This window comes from Canis lupus, chromosome 13, assembly GCF_011100685.1.
Source record: "Canis lupus familiaris isolate Mischka breed German Shepherd chromosome 13, alternate assembly UU_Cfam_GSD_1.0, whole genome shotgun sequence".
Lineage (NCBI taxonomy): Eukaryota > Metazoa > Chordata > Mammalia > Carnivora > Canidae > Canis > Canis lupus.
The window spans coordinates 59869489-59889114 of NC_049234.1; the positions used below are offsets into that span (position 1 = coordinate 59869489).

Consider the following 19626-nt stretch of genomic DNA (forward strand, 5'->3'; position numbering starts at 1 on the left):
CCAGAAAGAACTGGCATGATATATTCAAGGTGTGAGATGAGAAAAATATGCAGCAGCTAGGATCTCGATCAAAATAAAAGGAGAGAGAAAAAGTTTCCAGAAACTAAAAGCTTTTGTGATCACCAAACTTGCACTACAAGAAGTATTTTAAAAGATCCTTTAAGCAAAGAACAAGCCCCAAAGTCACGTAGGCCAAAAGGGAACAGAAACCATATACAGAAACAGTAACGTTACAAGTAACACTATGGCACTAATTTCATATCTTTCAACAGTTGCCCTGAATGTGAAGGGACTAAATGCCCCAATCAAAAGAAACAGGTATCAGACTGGACAAAAGAGCGAGCCTCATTGATATGCTGTCAACAAGAGCCTCATTTTAGACCTAAAAATACCTCCGGATTGAAAATGAGGGGGTGGAGAACTATTTATCATGCTAATGGACATCAAAAGAAAAACGAGGTAGCAATCTTTATAGCTGACAAATTAGATTTTAAACCAAAGATGTTAATAGGAGATGAGAAAGGACAGTAATATCCTAATTTTTTATACCACATCATGATTAAAAAGTCTATGCAATAAGATCTAACAACTGTAATATTGATATCCCTAACACGGCAGCAGCCAGTTGCACAAGCCAATTAATAGCAAAGTTAAGGAAACACAACACCTATAATCACAATAATAGTAGAGGACTTTAACACCCCCCTCACTGCAACAGACAGATGGATCATCTAAGCAGAAGACCAACAAGGAAACAAGGGCTTTAAATGACACGTTGGACCAGATGGACTTAACAGATCTATTTAGAACATTTCATCCTAAAGGAACAGAATACATTCTTCTCAAGTGCACATGAAACATTCTCCAAAATAGATCACATAAAGGGTCACAAATGAGGTCTCAACCAGTACCAAAAGATTGGGATCATTCCCTGGATATTTTCACAACACAATGCTTTGAAACTGGACCTCAGTCACAAGAGGAAACTTGAACTCAAATACGTGAAGGCTAAAGAGCATCCTACTAAAATAACGATTGGGCCAATCAGGAAATTAGAGATTAAAAAAAACTCCGTGGAAATAAACGCAAAAGAAAACACAACTGTTCAAAGCCTGTGAGATGTGGCAAGGGCGGCTCTTAGAGGGAAGTATAGAGCAATACAAGCCTTTCTCAAGAAACTAGAAGTTTCAAATACACAACCGAATCTTACCCTGAAAAGGGAAATAACACAAATCAAACCTAAACCCAGCAGAAGAAGAATAACAAAGATTAGAGCAGAAATCAATGTACTAGAAACCTAAGAACAGTAGAACAGATCAACAAAACCAAGCTGGTACTTCGAATGAACTAATCAGATCAATAAACCCCTGGCCAGACTTATCCAAAAGAAAAGAGAATGGACCCATATGAAAAAAAAAAAAATCAAGAATGAAAGCGGAGGGATCACAACCAACACCAAAGAAACACACACAATTATAACAGCATATTATGAGGAACTATATGCCAACAAATTGGGCAATCTGAAAGAAATGGATGCATCCCTCGAGAAGTATAAACGACCAAAACTGAAAAAGGAAGAAATAGAAAAACTGAAGAGCCATAACCACAAAGGAAATAAAAAACCCCCCAACAATCAAGAGTCCAGGGCCAGATGGCTTCCCAGAGGAATTCTACCAAACATTTAAAGAAAAATTAATATCTATTCTTCTGAAGCTATTTCCAAAAATAGAAATGGAAGGAAAACTTCTAAACTCTTTCTATGAGGGATCCCAAAACCAGACAAAGACCACACTAAAAAGGAGAATTCTAGAACAATATCCTGATGGAACATGGATGCCAAAATTCTCACCAAGATACTAGGATCCAATAGTACATTAAAAGGATTATTCCCCACGACCAAGTGCGATTTATTCCTCGCCTACAGGGATGGCTCAACATCTGCAAATCAATCAAAGTGATACACCACATTAATAAAAGAAAGAACAAGAATCATATGATCCTCTCAATAGATGCAGAAAAAGCATTTGACAAAGTACAGTCTTCCTTCTGATTACACTGTTCACAGTGTAGGGATAGAGGGAACAGACCTCAGTATTATAAAAGCCATGCATAAAACCCAAAGGCAACCATCATTCTCCATGGGGAAGAACCGAGAGCTTTTTCCCTAAGGTCAGGAACACGGCAGGGATGCCCGCTATCACCACTGCTGTTCAACATACTACTAGAAGTCCTAGCCTCAGCAATCAGACAACAAAAAGAAATATAAGGCATCTAAATCAGCAAGGAAAATGTCAAAGTTTCAGTCTTTGCAGACAACATGATACTCTATGTGGAAAGCCCAAAAGACCCCACCCCAACATTGCTAGAACTCATACAGGAATTGGGCAAAGTGGCAGGATATAATACCAATGCACAGAAATCAGTTGCATTTTTAGACACTAACAATGAGACAGCAAAAAAGAGGAAAAGAGGATTTAAGGAGTCAATCCCATTTGTAATTGCGCTCGAAATCATGAGATGCCTCGGAATAAACCTAGCCAAAGAGGCAAAAGACCTGTACTCAGAGGACTAGAGAACTCCCATGAAAGAAACTGAGGAAGACAGAGAAATGGAAAAAGGTTCCACGCTCATAGGCTGGAAGAACAAATATTGTTAAAATGTCTATGCTACCTAGAGTAATCTATACATTCCATGCAGTCCCTATCAAAATACCATCCACTTTTTTCACAGAGCTGGGACCAATAATCCTAAAATTTGGATGGAACCAGCAAAGACCCCAAATAGCCAAACGACTATTGAAAAGGAAAACCAAAGCTGGGGCCATCACAATTTCAGACTTTAAGCTCTGTTACAGAGCTGTAATCATCAAGACAATATGGTGATCAGACACAGAGATCAAAAGAACAGAATAGAGAACCCAGAAATGGACCCTTGACTCTATGGTTAACTAATCTTTGACAGAGCAGGAAAGGATATCCAATGGTAACAGTCTCTTCAACAAGTGGTTTTGAGAATATTGGACAGCCACATGCAAAAGAATGAAACTGGGCCATTTTCTTACACCACACACACAAATAGAAAGACCTAAATGCGAGACAGGAAACCATCAAAATCCTGGAGGAAAAATGCATGCAGAAATCTCTTTGACCGTGGCTGCAGCTCTGGCCAGAGCCCGCTCTCCAAGGGCAAGGGAAACAAAGGCAAAAATGAACTATTGGGACTTCATCAAGATAGAAACAAACAAACAAAACTTTTGCACAGCAAAGGACTCCGTGGACAAAACCCAAAAGACAGCCTACAGGATGGGACAAGATATTTGCAAATGTCTTATCAGATAAAGGGCTAGTATCCAAAATCTATAAAGAATGTATCAAACTCAAGGCCCAAAGAATAAAGAATCCAATCAAGAAATGGGCAGAAGACAGGAACAGACATTTCTCCAAAGAAGACATACAAATGGCCAACGGACACATGACAAATGCTCCACATCACCAGCCATCAGGGAGATTCACGTCAAAATCACAATGAGATACCACTTCACACGGGTCAGAAGTCCTAATTAAAAGTCAAGAAACAACACATGTTGGCGAGGATGCAGAAGAAGGAGAACCCTCCTCTTGTGGTGGGAATGCAAGCCAGTGCAGCCACTCTCGAAAACGGTTGGAGGTTCCTCAAAAAGGTGAAAATAGAGCCACTCTATGACCCAGCAATTGCAATACTGGGTATTTACCCAAAAGTTACAAATGTAGTGAATAAAGGGACACTTGTACTCGGATATTTATAGCAGTGATGGCCACAATAGCCAAACTATAGAAAGAGCTGAGACGTTCACCAAGATGGATGGAATAAGATGTGGTGTATATATACAATGGACTATACCACTCAGCCATCAGAAAAATGCAATCTTGCCATTTGCAATGATGTGGATAGAACTAGAGGATATTATACTAAGTGAAATATGTCCATTAGAGAAAGGTAATTATCTTATGACCTCACTCATATGTGTTATTTAAGAAACAAAACAGAGGAACATAGGAGAAGAGCGGAAAAAAAATTATTAAACAAGACAAAATCAGAGAGGGAGAAAAGCCATGAGACTTTTCACCATAGGAAACAAACTGCAGGTCACTGGAGGGGAAGTGTGTGGGGGAATGGGGTGCCTGGGTGATGGACATTGAGGAGGGCATGTGGTATAATGAGCACTGGGTATTGTGTGAGACTGATGAATCACAGACTTCTTCCTCTGAAACCAATAATACATTAGATGTTAATTAATTGGACTTAGATAAAATTAACATCAAAAACAAAAGTTCTTGGGCAGCCCGGGTGATGAGCGGTTTAGTGCCGCCTAGCCCAGGGCGTGATCCTGGAAACCTGGGATCAAGTCCCACATCTGGTTCCCTTCATGGAGCCTGTTTCTCCCTCTGCCTGTGTCTCTGCCTCTCTCTGTCCCCTCTCTGTGTCTCTCATGAATAAATAAAATCTTAAAAAAAAAAACAAAAGTCCTCAACAAAATGCAAGGAAGCCAAGCCAAATGCAAGGTGTATGCAAAAGAAATCATACACCAAGGAAAACTGGGATTTATCCCAGGAATGCAAAAGGTGCTTTAACAGTTCAAAACCAATTATTACTACACCCTATACCAAGAGTTTGAAAAACAAAGACTGCATGATTATCTCAATAAATGCAGAAAATCATTACAAAGTCCAATACCCTTGTGATAAAAATACTCAGTAAACTACTAATAGAAATGAACCTCCTCAAATGGATAAAAGGCATCTGCAAAAACCCCACTGCTGACAGCATACTTTATGGTTAAGACTAAATGCTTTCTTTGTAAGACAACAAAGGAGAATAGGACATCGATTAGGACATGCACCCTCAACGCGTCTCTTCAACAGTTGTACTGGAGGTTCAAACCAAATGACTAGCCAAGAAAATAAGATAAAGAAGTCCACGTTGGAAAGGAAGACATCGCACTATTTCAATGGAGAGGTGACAGGATCCTATGTAGAGAAAAACCCTGGGAATTCACTAGAAAATATACAATACACAAGTGCAATAAACAATCCAGAATGAAATAAAGAAAACAATCCCCACTATAGCACCATCAAAAGAACAAAATGCCTCATCAATTTCACAAGGAAAGGGTAAAGTCTGTACTAGGGAAACTACAAAACATTGCAGGAAGATACTTTAAAATTTCTAAAAGGAAGACACCTCATATTCATGGATCTAAACAACATTGTTGTAATAGTAATTCTCCACAAATTGATACACAGTCCAACACCATCTCCTTCGCTATCACAATCCCAGCGGACCCTTTTACAATGGATTGACAAGCCAGTCTCAAATTTGTATAGATATTTCAAGGGACCTAAAAGTAGTCCAACAACCTTTATATAACTTTGAATAAAAATGGAGGAATTACACTGATTGATTTTAAAAATAACTACACTGCACCGGGTGTTGTCTGTAAGTGATGAGTCACTACGTCCTACACGTGAAACTAATATTACACTGTATGTTGACTAACTGGAATTTAAATAAAAAGTCGGAAGAGGAAAACTAATGATAAATTACAGTAACACAGGCACAGAGATAAGCATATGGAGCCACAGAATAGATTTTAGAACCCAGGAATATTCTCACACACTGATGGCTGATTCATTTTTTTTAAATTTTTTATTTATTTATGATAGTCACAGAGAGAGAGAGAGAGAGAGAGAGAGAGAGAGAGGCAGAGACACAGGTAGAGGGAGAAGCAGGCTCCATGCACCGGGAGCCCGATGTGGGATTCGACCCCGGGTCTCCAGGATCGCGCCCTGGGCCAAAGGCAGGCGCCAAACCACTGTGCCACCCAGGGATCCCTGATTCATTTTTGACAAGGAAATGAACACTCTTTTTAATCTCTCAAGCCATATGCAAAAACTACTCAAAATGGACCAAACATCTAAATGAAGAAGGAAGGCACAAGTAATGACAACAGGGAACAGCAATTTGAAAAGAAGCAAAACGTCTGTGAAACGGGTTTCAGTTTTGCTGCTGCTCCAGCTGAGCTGTTCCTTCAGCTCCGGGAGTCGTCCCGGAAAGGTGCTGCTGTGGCCACGGAATACAGCCACGGGATCAGTATAAAGGCCTTCCTGGATGAACTTGTCCAGAGGGGTCGTGAAGTGACTGTGCTGACATCTTCAGCTTCCATTCTTCTTGGTCCCGACAAACAACCTGCTAGTAAGTTGGAGACATACCCTACATCTTTGGCGACAAAGGATACTGAGGTTACTCTGACGCAACTGGCCAATAGATGGACACGTGATCTCCCCAAACATACATTTTGGACACGTTTTGCACTAATGCCAGAAACCCTTTGGAAATGTGCTGGTTGTCTTGATAAACTGTACAGATGCGTCTTTAAACGAGAACCTCATGACAAAACGACAAGGATCAGAGTTCAAGGTCATTCCTGCCGACGCTGTCGGACCCTGCGTGAGCTGTGGCTGAGCTCCTGAGAATACCTCTAGTGTACAGGCTCCGGTTCTCTGCAGGCCACGCGTTTGAGAAACACCGTGGAGGACTTCCTCTCCCTCCCTCCTAGTAGCTCTTATTCGGTCAGAATTAACTGATCAAATGACATTCATGGAGAGAGTGAAAATACGTGCTCTACGTGCTTTATTTTGACTTTTGTTTCCAAACATTTAATGAGAGGAGTTGGGATCAACCTAAGACAGTGAAGTCTTAGGGAAGTCATGGTTTTTATTCTTTTTCTATTTAAATATTTTACTTATTTATTTGAGAGAGAGAGAGAGAGAGAGAGAGAGAGAGAGAGCGCGCCCAAGCATGGGGAGCAGCAGGCCAAGGGAGAGGGAGAAGCAGGCTCCCTGCTGAGCAAGGAGCCCGATGCTGGACTCAATCCCAGGAGCCTGGGATTATGACCTGAGCCAAAGGCAGACGCTTAACCCATTGAGCCACCCAGGCTCTCCTCAGTCATGTCTTTAATTGGTAGCATGAAATCTTAATTGTCCTAGTGCCTAGGAAGGTGACTTTGTACAACCTCAACGGAAATTGTCTTTTATAAGTCAAATGATGGAATGAAAATATGAAGTGATCTCTCAAGCTCACAAATACTATGGAATGCTTAAATTATAAGGTCAGGTAGAATCCCGTGGTCCGTTGCTAATACAAAACGCTCCCAAGAAGTATAACCTACAAACGGAAGCACTGAGGAGTCTTTGAGCAATCGCACATGCATTCTTGTTTCTTTGTGTGTGACAGGCTGCACTGTAAGGAGGAGTTTTAGGTCCACAGCAATATTAAGTAGAGCTTCACCTTATATGCCCTGGCGCCTCACGTGCATTGCTCCTGTATTATCCGCATCCCGCAGCAGAGGAATACAGAGTGTGTTACAACTGAGGAAACCGTATCGACAGATCATTATGCTCCAAAGTCCATAGTTCATGTGAAGGTTCATTCTTGGGGTTGTACATTTGATGAGTCTGGAAATAGTTGTAATATTATGTATCCACCACTCTATTTTACAGAGTAGTTTCAGTGCCCTAAACATTCTCTGTGCCCTTCCTAGTCATTCTACATATAAATTCTATTATCCTTTTTTCATCTTCAATAGAAAGCATTAGGGATTTCATGAACTACCGTTATCAAAGAAGACCTGTAGACTTAGGATGTACATATTTCTAGCACAACTGTCTATGGAGCATTGAAGGAAATTGTGTCCTCCTTGTTTTAGTTTCACTTAAAAATTAAACAGAGTTGCCAAATTATCTGAAGGACTCCTCCACAATTGGAAGTCTGGACTCCCAGACTCAGGAGCCTATAAGTTGAAGTTTCTAATGACTACATACATATTCCTTAAGTAAGTACTTAAATTTTGTTCAAGTATGGACACACATGTTATTAGTCTATATTTTTTTCCAAAATTATGGCTTTCCATTAAAGAAAAAAATGAGCTAAGATTAAGGGTGAACATGCCTATTTCCAGACATTATGATAAGTTCCAGCCCCCTTTTTAAAAAAGATTTTATTTATTTATTCATGAGAGACACAGAAAGAGAGGCAGGGACCTAGTCCGAGGGAGAAGCAGGCTCCTCGAGTTCCCAGCTGCTTTGATAAATATTTTTATTTAATGCACAAATATTATTAAGCTCTTAACATGAACCAAATAGAGTAATGGCCATACCCTCAAAACCTCACAATATACTTGGAAAATCTAGAATCAAATAGCTTGCTAAATTATAGACAGTAGACTAGAGTACTCGAGGGAAAAGTGTTTCCATGAGTGTGGGTAGGGCTCATTGATTGAGGAGTTGAAATCAGTTTTTACATTTGCATTTGTTACTTTAACAGCTTCACGGAATACATAAATGCATGTTAAATATTTTAGCGGCTTAGGTTTAATGAGTCTGTTGCACTTTTTCTTTTGTATATATGTTTATAAACGATATACATATTTACATATTTTTATTTTCAAACCACAGACACTTTTAAACACTTTTGGCTAAGTCATTTCAAGCTCCTTTCAGAAAATTACCTGGTATATTCACATACAATATTCCTGTTTCCTCTACCTTTCGCTTGCTCTTTTTCCCGTCAGGAAGACCCACTACAATATCGGAGATAATGAGGAAAGCTGATACATACTGGGATTTGGAATTTCCTCGCCCACTCCTCCACATTTGTCGGAGGCCTCCACTGCAAACCTCCCAAACCCCTGCTGACGGTAACCTGTATCTGTTTGTTTTGCTTTGTTTACTTTTTACTTTGCATTGTCAGTAGAAATGATTCTGTACCCTTTATTCAGAATGTCTGATTACAGTGAGAAAGATATGGGAAGCTGGGTAAAATGACCTGATGATTAGAAATGTAAATATTTCAATATCATTACAATAATGTGAATTTCATTATTATTGCAAAATAACATTATACCTGGAGACCTTGGGAATAGGGTTCGGTTAAGTTAAGGCCTTCATTATCCTACACACAAGAAAGTATCAATCATTCATTCAGAGAATATTCTTAAAGTGACTAGCATAGTTCAGACGTAAGTGCTGGATATTCAGAGAATAGCGTAGACACAAATTTCCACCCATATGCACCTGACATTCTACTGGAAAGAATTTAAGCATGTGATTAAAACTATGTGAGAAGTGTTATAATAAGGAGAAACCACAATACTGAAGAACACCTAGCAGGGATCATAGAAAGTACCTCATACCATTGCTACCTGAGATCTGAAGGATGTGCAGTTGTAAGAGATGGGGAGAGAGGAAGACTACAAAAAATAAATCAGAGTAATAATGACATTTGCTGAGAAGTCTGAGTTCTGTCTGGTAGAAAGAGGCTGAATAAAGAGGCAGATGATGCTAGAGAAGTATGTGAGAGGCAAAGAATTACGAGGATTTTGAAGTATCTACTAAGGGCATTAGGGAGCTAAGGAAAAGGAGAAAAGGGGTGTGAAAAGGGAAAGATACGATCAGATTTGCTTTTTCAAAAGGCTCTCAAGACGCGATCACTGGATTGGACAGCAGAGGGGCAAGAGTGAAAAAGAACCAGTTAGGAGGTCGTTGCAAGAGTTCAGGTGACATGACAGAAGAACAGGACATTAAAGATATGACTATGCCTACTCTTTACAATGCCAGATAGCCTCATATTTCTATCCAATGAGATAACTACTTAACATTTACAAAATTTTTGAAATTTCTCTGGCACATATCGATACAGAAGGAATATTAAGTGCCGTCATGATTTTGTTACTATTATGTTATTAATAACCCAAACTGTCAGACTAATTTGATATGATTACTCATTAAATAAGAACTGGTTTCCAGGGATCCCTGGGTGGCGCAGCGGTTTAGCGCCTGCCTTTGGCCCAGGGCCCGATCCTGGAGACCCGGGATCGAATCCCACGTCGGGCTCCCGGTGCATGGAGCCGGCTTTTCCCTCTGCCTGTGTGTGTGTATCTCTCTCTCTCTCTGTGACTATCATAAATAAATAAAAATTAAAAAAAAAAAGAACTGGTTTCCAAAAGATAAAGATGGCATTTTCTAGCACAGCCATAGAGAATAGATATTCTGTGCAGTACTTAAGAGTAAATGTGTAGTTTGGCAACCAGATGAGGGCATTGAAACGCTCAGAGTATTCGGTAAGAGTTAAGGCTCTTAACCAGTATTCTAGCTTACAGGGAAGACCATTCCCCAATAATATTGCGTGTACCCTAAGAAAATTGGCAGCCAAACCCAAAATTACTTGGCTTCTTTACAGCCTTTAAATAATTCCTCATCTGTGATCCCAGACTTTGACATTTAGAGCATAAAATGGATTAGCTTTTATTGGAGTAAGTCCGTATACCATATACCAAACCTGTATGAAAGATCCCATAGGGAACACCGTTCTAGATATCATAGCTTCCTGTCAGTCAGCATGATCAAAGAGAAAATGGGCATTGCGTGTATAATAAGGATTATACATTCTGCACACTTGTTACATTTCTACACTTCTCTCTGAAAACTCCCTAGAGACTAAAATTACAAAGTGATGCTGTTAGTACATAGAATGATATTCCTTATGAGAGAAAGAGTCTATATGTTTTAAACTGATGGCATATCTTTAAGATACTAATAGACAATAAGCATCCTTTACTCAACTCTTAATTGACCTATTAAGAGATCCTTTTTGTCTACCATTTGATTGGCAACAACATAAAACTGAAATCTTGTTCAAGGGTTAATGCAATTTCTCTTGATTACAAATTATTTAGGCCACCTGTGGAAACTTTCACAAGGGTAAAGGCCGAGGTAAGATTAGGGAAAGTGCTATGCAATCTATACCTATTCTTGAGAGATGTCCCCTTCACACTAAGATAAGGTGACAACATCAGTAGGAGTGGAAAAAGAGGAAGAAGAAGAGGACAAGGAGAAGGATGAATAGATGTATAATCATAATGATTAGTACCAGTAGCTGCTGTTATTAAGTTGCAAAATAAGATCCGATTCCAAGTCAATGATTGTGAAGCCTGTCTAATTTTCTTTATTATATAAAATAAATTCTTCTTCCAAACGACTTGCTTTCCATTAATTATTAGGATCCCAGGATATTTCCATACTCTCCATTTAAGAAATAAGACATTTGGAAAATTCCTATAAGAATCTTTAAATGTGCTTATGCACTTTGGGGTGCCTGGGTGGCTCAGTCAGTTAAGCAACCACCTCTTGATTGTGGCTCAGTCTGTGATCTCAGCATCATGAGGTGCTGAGTGTGGAACCTGCTTAGGATTCTCTCTCTCCCTCTCCCTCACCACCTCCCACCACTCATGTGCATGCTTGCTCTCTCTCTCTCTCTCAAAAAAAAAAGTCTATACATTTTGACTTCATAATATGCACATATAAAACTATACAGAGAAAAATAATCAAAATGTGCAAAAATGTATATATTTTTCACCCCAAGGATAAACGTGGATGGAGACTAGGGAGTGAATCTTACTTCCTTTTTTATTCTCTTTCAAGCTTTTCCAAATGTTCTTTCAATAAACCCATGTTATTTATTTTTAGAAGAATGTTATAGAATGAGAACGACTAGTCTAAGTCAGTGATGAACCGAAGGAAAGATTATAGGGAGCTATAGAGAAGCATCTTCTACAGCATGGTTGAAGAAGGCTATCAGCAGGGAGCTAATGAGACAAAACATTGAACATAGGTAACTATCAATGTTGCTACAGGTTACAGATACAAATACACGTTACTGACTCCCAGAGATCACGAGGATGCCAAATGTTAGTCATAGGAGAGTAGAGTGACCATATGTGAAACTAATATCATTAGGGTGGAATTATACTTTTTTAAAAGATTGTATGTATGTACGTATGTATGTATGTATGTATGTATGTATGTTTGTATTTAAGCAGGGGGTGGGCAGAGACAGAGGGAGAGAGAGAATCCCAAGCAGACTTCCTGCTGAGGGCAGGATCCTATGGGGGGGGGGGTGACCTCACGACACTGAGATCATGACCTGTGCTGAAATCAGGACTGGAACACTTAAATGACTGAACCACCCAGGCACCCCTGGGTAGAATTCTACCTTTGAAGAAGTCTCTGGACACCATATAGTCTACAAGGTCAACGTTTGAAACTTTTTTTTATTCTATTTTTTTTAAAAAAGCTTTTAGAGAAGCTATACAACAATGAGAAAGAATGAGAAAGCATACTCTTTGTATTGGAAGGATTAATCATTATTTTCCAGAGAGAAAATAAGAAATAATGAATTTAAAACAGAGAGACCAAAAGGAAACAAAACGAAACCAAAAAGGTAAGTGTAGTATTGACAAGATATCCAGGAAATTTTGGCTCCTTTCCATTTGTTTCTCTTCTTTCTTTATTTCTTCTTTCCTTTTTTTTTTTTTTTTTTTTTGGTAGGAGAGTGCATTGAGCAATGAGGAATTATTCTAGCATACAAAGTAGTAAATATTCTTAAATTGGCAAGGATCCGGGACTACAAGCCAGAATAATTACAAAACAATTCCAGTAGAACACGGCTTTACCAAGAGCTTTATATAGTCTGAATTGAGCTACTCAGGAGGGTGACCACATCTCTGCTAAGCCCTGCTGTACCTCTGCCACTGTGGTGCAAGTGCTACCCTGGGCACTCACTGTGGGGATGACCAGGGCCCCTCCCCTCACTGCCACTAATGCATAGCACATTCTAATGAGACACTAATTACACAAAATGATTTCAGGGCAAGAGATGTCATACCTAAGGAAGACAAAAATATGGTCATTGAAGTAAGTTACTATATATTTCTGGAGTGTCAATAGGAATCACAGGACTACTTTATGCAAATTCCAAAAAGAGAACCCAATTCGTGAATGACAGCACGTCTTAGCCTCTAATCCTTAAAGAGCGTTTTGAGAGGAGAGCTTGGGAAATGCTGGCAAAGTTTAAGGTTAGGTATAGATGATGAAGCTAAGAGAAAAAGGATATAACGTCATCTCAATCACAATATGATTTTTTTTAGTGCTCACAGTCAAAGAAATAAAATACCAATGACTAAAGAAAAGCAACTTTTCAGAAAACCTGCCTAGACTAAACACAAGTAGTTTAATAGGACTATAATAATAAAGAAGTAAAGGTGAGTTCATATCCTGCTGTGTGGCCTCCTTTCAGGAATCTATGTTAGTCATGATAACATTATAAAGAATCCAGGTATAATCCAACACATCTAAGAGCATTTCCTCCTTGACACTGCATACTGGCTCTCCTTTGTTTCTTGCTTGTACATACAAACACACACATCCACATAGAAACGCACACTCATTTGTACAAATATACTGATAAAGGAAATCAATCTCATATCAATTGTATACTCCAAAAGGAAATGAGGGATTAGATCTATTATAAATATCCACTGACGAAAAGGGGATGGAGGCTCCTGAAAAGGTAAAAATAGAATTACCATTTGGTCCAGCAATAAGACTTATGGGTCCATATCCAAAAATAATTGAAATTAGGACACCCATCTTCCTGACATCGCTATTCACAAGAGCCACAAGGTAGAAACAACCCAAGTGTCCACTGATGAAGGGATCAGTCGATGAAATGCCGTATATGCACACAATGGAATAATACTCAGAAGAAAATTTTAACATGTGCCATCATGAATGAACCTTAGGACTTTTTTTATGATTTATTAAAAATTTATTTCATGTAATAAATTATATAATTCACTTTTATTTTTAAACAGTCTACACCAAAATATATTTTTTTGAAACATCTTTTTCTTTTGGTAAAACGTACAGGGTAGCAGGCTGACATGAGCTTCAATTCTAGTAGGTAAAGTCCCCTCACAATTGTTACGGTGAAATGGGGCCATTTACAAAAAGACAAATACTGTATGACACCAGTTCTAGAGGAATCTAGACTGGTCAGAGTCATAAAAATAGAAAGGAGAATGATGGTTGCCAGGGAATGGTGAAGGGAGATATGGGGCATTATGCTATAATAGGTTTAAAGTTCCAGTTTTGCCAGAAGAGAAAGTTCTACAAAGTGAACATAGTTAACACTACTGATCTATATACTTAAGAATGCTTAAAATGGTAAATTTTATGTTATACCTATTTTACCACAATAAAAAATCCATTACTTTAATAACTCCTGCTAATACATGATTCAGTTGTTCGTAGGAATCTTTTCAAGAGTAGTTTCCACGCTGTTATTCTTTTATGATGGAGCAAATCTTTCCCCACAGGAAATGGAAGAATTTGCCAGAGTTCTGGAGAAAATGGGATTGTGGTGTTTACTCTGGGGTCAGTGGTCAGTAACATGACAGAAGAAAGGGTCAATGTGATTGCATCAGCCCTGCCCGGAGTCCACAAAAGGTTACATAAAGTACCTTATAGTGGACAACCACGGTAAAGGTTCCGGGGCGCCTGGGTGGCTCAGTGGTTGGGCGTCTGCCTTTGGCTCAGGGCCTGACCCAGGGTCTGGGGATCGAGTCCCGCATCACGCTCTCTGTGAGGAGCCCGCTTCTCCCTCTGTCTGTGTCTCTCATGAATAAATAAATAAATTTTTTTTTAAAAAAAAACCTCTGTAAAGGTTCTGATCATTCAAATTCCATGCATGAAAATGAAAGGTAAACTATTATGATAGCTCCAATTTATCTCAGGTATCAGTTTAAAAACCAAAATAGATAAAGCAGGTGCTAAAGTGGGTGATTTGATTGACAATAATTTTGGCATTAATATTGTAATCAAAAGAAATAGTGTCTAAGAGGTACAGTGTGAATTTTGGTATTATAATAGTATCAATGGCAAGTACAGAAATCATGAAATTTTGTTCTGTCATTCGTCCATTTTCTGAGGATTTCTGAGGGCTCTGTATACACCACCCATGTTCTCAGAAGGAAGGTAATTTTAATAGTAGTGTTAAGCAGGAAATCATGAAATCTGAAAGGCATCGGTCATGCAGTTTGGGCTTCCCAAGTAATCCAGGTCTCTCTTACTTCCCCTAAATTTTGGAATAGGCCTATTCAGTGTGTTTTTCAGGGTGCTGTTCAGAGAAAGGATGGCCATGGCTCACCAAACTATGTCTAGGTATGCATCCAGCCAGGATGATTTAGAAAAAAGAGGAAAAACGGCCTTAGGTACTGGGCCCTGCTAAGGCCTGAAGAGGTGGGGGGGAGCCCTTAGAGAGACCCTGTGCTTTAATCCATCAGGAGGACTCTGCTTCTAGGTCCCATATTCTTTCAGTTCCTGCCTGTCTTGGAAGCTCTTTATCTCTCCTTCTATTCTGAATGAGAGCCTTGCTGGATACAGTATTCTTGGCTGCATCTTATTTAGGACCCTGAATATATCCTGCCAGCCCTTTCTGGCCTGCCAGGTCTCTGTGGAGAGGTCTGCTGTTAACCTAATATTTCTCCCCATAAAAGTTGTCTCTACCTGCTTTAAGGATCTTCTCTTTTTCTTTGGAATTTGCAAGCTTTACTATTAAATGTCGAGGTGTTGAGCGGTTTTTATTGATTTTAGGGGGGGATCTCTCTATTTCCTGGATCTGAATGCCTGTTTCCCTTCCCAGATTAGGAAAGTTTTCAGCTATGATTTGTTCAAATACATATTCTGGCCCTCTGGCCCTTTCGGTGCCCTCGGGAACCCCAATTAAACATAGATTTTTCTTTCTGAGGCTGTCATTTATTTCCCTTAACCTATCCTCATGATCTTTTAATTGTTTGTCTCTTTTTTCCTCAGTTTCCCTCCTTGCCATCAACTTGTCTTCTATGTCACTCACTCGTTCTTCTACCTCTTAACCCTCATTGTTAGGACCTCTAGTTGGGATGGCATCTCATTTAATTGATTTTTAATTTCTGCCTGATTAGATCTAAATCCTGCAGTCATGAAGTCTCTTGAAGGACTCTGCTTCTAGGGACGCCCGGGTGGCTCAGTGGTTGAGCTTCTGCCTTGGCTCAGGGCATGATCCCGGGGTCCTGGGATAGAGTCCCATTCAGGCTCCCCACAAGGAGTCTGCTTCTCCCTCTACCTGTGTCTCTGCCCCTCTCTGTGTGTCTCTCATGAATAAACAAATAAAATCTTGTTTAAAAAAAGGAATCTGCTTCTAGTCCATAAGAATATTATCTTCCCCAGATTGAAGAAGAAGAGCATATAAAAAGGAATCAACCAGAAGCAAGCCTAGCATGGGAAAGTTTCAGATGCCTCTTCCCTATAAGATAAAATTATAAGTTGTGTCTAATATATAGAGAATACACATGGCGTTTCTGGTTTTTGTGAACTAATTTTTAGTTTTCTTACTGGGATAGTTTTCTCCTTATCACCCTAATTTGCTGAGAACCTGTAGTTACTTTAATATGTTAACCACTTATAAATTAGAATCCAGCTGATGAGGATTGCTGAGAATTCCAAAATCTATACCTAATTTATGGCACTGTACTTGGAAAGCACTTGGCTATAGGAAAACACATTAATCAATGCAGTCAAAACACTGTAACATATCCTTGAAACATTAGGAGTCAGTTAAAGAAAAGCATCCATTTCAACAGCTAGACGGCTATTTATAAAGTGACAAAATGCTCTTCATTTCTACATTTAAAGAATCTTCAAATCCAGCCATTTTGGTGACACTGGATCCATTTTCAAAATTACTGCTTGAAATTTTTCTTGGAAGTGGTCACTAATAATTAGTAATCTAAAAGAAGCTAAGCATACTTATGAAGCAGAAATGTATTAGTAATAAATTGTTAAATATCAGTTTTCATTCTAACAAATAACCGTGCTGATTTGGTAAATCAAAAGATGTAAAACTCTAATAAAATAATTTGTGGACCAAGTAGATATAAATAAGCTACTTCCCCCATCATTCAAAAAAGAATTAAATAGGAGAGAACTAGTATAATAGTTAAATGACACATCATTAGTAGTTTGCTACCTTTTCTGACTAGAATTATAAGGACTAAAATGTTTTATATTCTTTAAGTCGTCATTGATAGTCTCATTTGCCTAACCCTTGAGTATGAAACATTATGATTGCATTTATACTTGATTGAATATAAAAATAAGTACATGTAGTATGCCTCTTCCTATTACATGAGTATTTCATTGGTTTTCCTTATATAACATCTCTTGTCCTCGTTTCGTTATCTGTCATATGTCAGGCCTTTTTACTAGATGTCTCTCCATCTATTTAGATTCTAACATGCTATCACTTCAAAGTTTGACTCATGAAATAAGGTATTTTCTTTACCTTATAGGTTCTATGGTGATTTGATGGTAAGAAACCAGATACCTTAGGGCCAAATACTTGACTGTGCAAGTGAATCCCGCTGAATGACCTTCTTGGTAAGACTCTGGAAGAAAAATGTTGAAATAAGTAACAACCAACCAGACAATGATAGTTCCCCAGGAAAGAAAGACACTGAACATTTCCTTTCTCATCAAAAGCTTCAAAAATTAAAAAAAAAAAAATTTAACAGCCTTATATATATTTCCCAGTCCTTGGGAGAAAGGATAAGATATAACAGTGGTATTTTATATAATTGTTAGCATTTTATTATACACAGTCACATTCCTGTGTAAAGAAGGAAGCTTCCTCTTACAGAGCATTTTCCAACACCTTTCTGGGTGGTGTCTCTGTCTCCTAATTCTCTGCTTATACCAACTCTTTTCCCCACTGTGGGGGTGTGTCAGGGGCCACTGAAAATTAGCATCTCCTTTTTTATTACCAGTGACTCTTTTCTATAGGAAAAAAAAAAAAACCCAGTCTTCCATAAAGTGATAACATATTTCATGATAAAGGACAGCCTTTCCTTCCTCTGATTCCTATGCCACTACCATCATACTTCCTGCTGCCTTGACGCAGTACTGGTCAGATTCAGCGGCTTCACTACTTAATTAAGAGAATATATTCCAACATGCCTCCAGATTAATACACACTCTTGTATATTTTTCAAGTCACAAGAAATGCACCGGTCTTCTCTGGAGCCTTCACTTACCTTTCCAGCCGAGTTAGTACCTGTTCTTTTAAAGAATGTCTGAAAGACATTCTAAGGCAGTTTGAAGTGTATACAAATCTGTTGTATAAATACACTGCCTCTTTCAAAGCCTTAGATTGTCCTACTCTGGTTGTATTTCTAAGACTTATAATCAACAATTTGCTGAAATTCACCCAATCCTAGGTCATCCAAAAACCAAAGCCTTTATAACTCATGGTGGAACCAACAGCATCCATGAGGCATCTGCCCCGGGATGCCCATGGTGGGCAGCCTTTGTTTGCTGATTCAACCTGATAACATTGTTCACAGGGGGGTTAAGGGAGCAGCTGTCAGACTGGACTTCAACACAATGTCTAGTGCAGAATTGCCCAATGCATTCAGGATGGTCATTAGTGACCTTTCCTGAGTATTGTAATTTTTTTCAATAGATAGAATTTATAGATAGGTTCTTCTGTCAATAGTGACTAGGAGTTTCATCCCATTCTTAAGGGGCTAATTTTGAAATTAGTAAAGTGAAATAACTGATCTTAAATCTACTTTTCTTTTCTTTTTTTTTTTTTACTTTTATTTTCAACCATTTATTTCAAAGCTGTACTTTAACCTCATTGGTTTAATAGGCAACTACTCCCAAAGCGTAAAATAGTACAAGTAATTGTAAAAATGACACTTCTTTAAAAATATGATAGAACCCACAGAAAGTGAGAATGATGAATTGGAAGAAATACCATAGATTATATCAATTCAGAATCTAGAATTTCTATAATTATAAAACTTTTTTACTGGAGGCGGGGCCAGAAGGCAGAAGAGTAGGGTCTGCGGGTCACCTGTCCCCTCCAAATTACCTACATAACTTCAAATCATCATGAAAACTTACGAATTTGGCCTGAGATTTAAAGAGAGAACAGCTGGAATGCTATAGTGAGAAGTTTGCGCTCTGATCAAGGTAGGAAGACGAAAAAAGAAAAGAAAAGAAAGAAAGAAAAAAGCATCCAAGGGGAGGGGCCCCGCGAGGAGCCGGGCTGAGGCCGGGGCGAGTGTCCCCAGGACAGGAGAGCCCCGTCCCGGAGACGCAGGAGCTGCACCGACCTTCCCGGGGGAAAGGGGCTGCAGGGAGGGGGAGCAGGACCCAGGAGGGCGGGGATGCCCTCGGGCTCCCGGGACAGTAACAGACACCTGCGCCCCGGGGAGAGCCCCACACCCGCGGCCGAGCTCCCTAAGGGCTGCAGCGCGCACGGCGGGGCCAGAGCAGCTCGGAGGGGCTCGGGGGCGGGAGCGCGATGCCAGCGGCGCAGGCCGGGATCCCAGAGGCCGGGGACACAGCCCAGGATCCAGCGCTCGCCCGGGACAGGCGGAGGCCAGGAGGCCCGAGGACAGCAAGGAGCTCCTGCCCGGGCAGCCCGGGCTGTGCAGGTCAGCGCCCCCTGCCCCGGAGCATCCAGGCCCCTGCAGACTGGGAGCTGCGGTAGTTACTGCGGGAGCTGACTCCAGGGCTGGAGAGCTGGCCGCTGACACCGCTGTTGTTCCTCCTGGGGCCTCACAGGATAAACAACCCCCCACTGAGCCTCACAAGATAAACAGAATAAACAGCTCTCTCACAGGAATTATTTGTTCTGGTGCATTAAAAC

At 39.7% G+C, this 19626-nt stretch overlaps 1 pseudogene; it reads left to right on the forward strand.

Moving 5' to 3' along the window:
• The first annotated feature begins 5886 nt into the window (after positions 1-5886).
• Positions 5887-18407, forward strand: LOC119876915 (annotated as a pseudogene).
• Positions 18408-19626: the final 1219 nt, after the last annotated feature.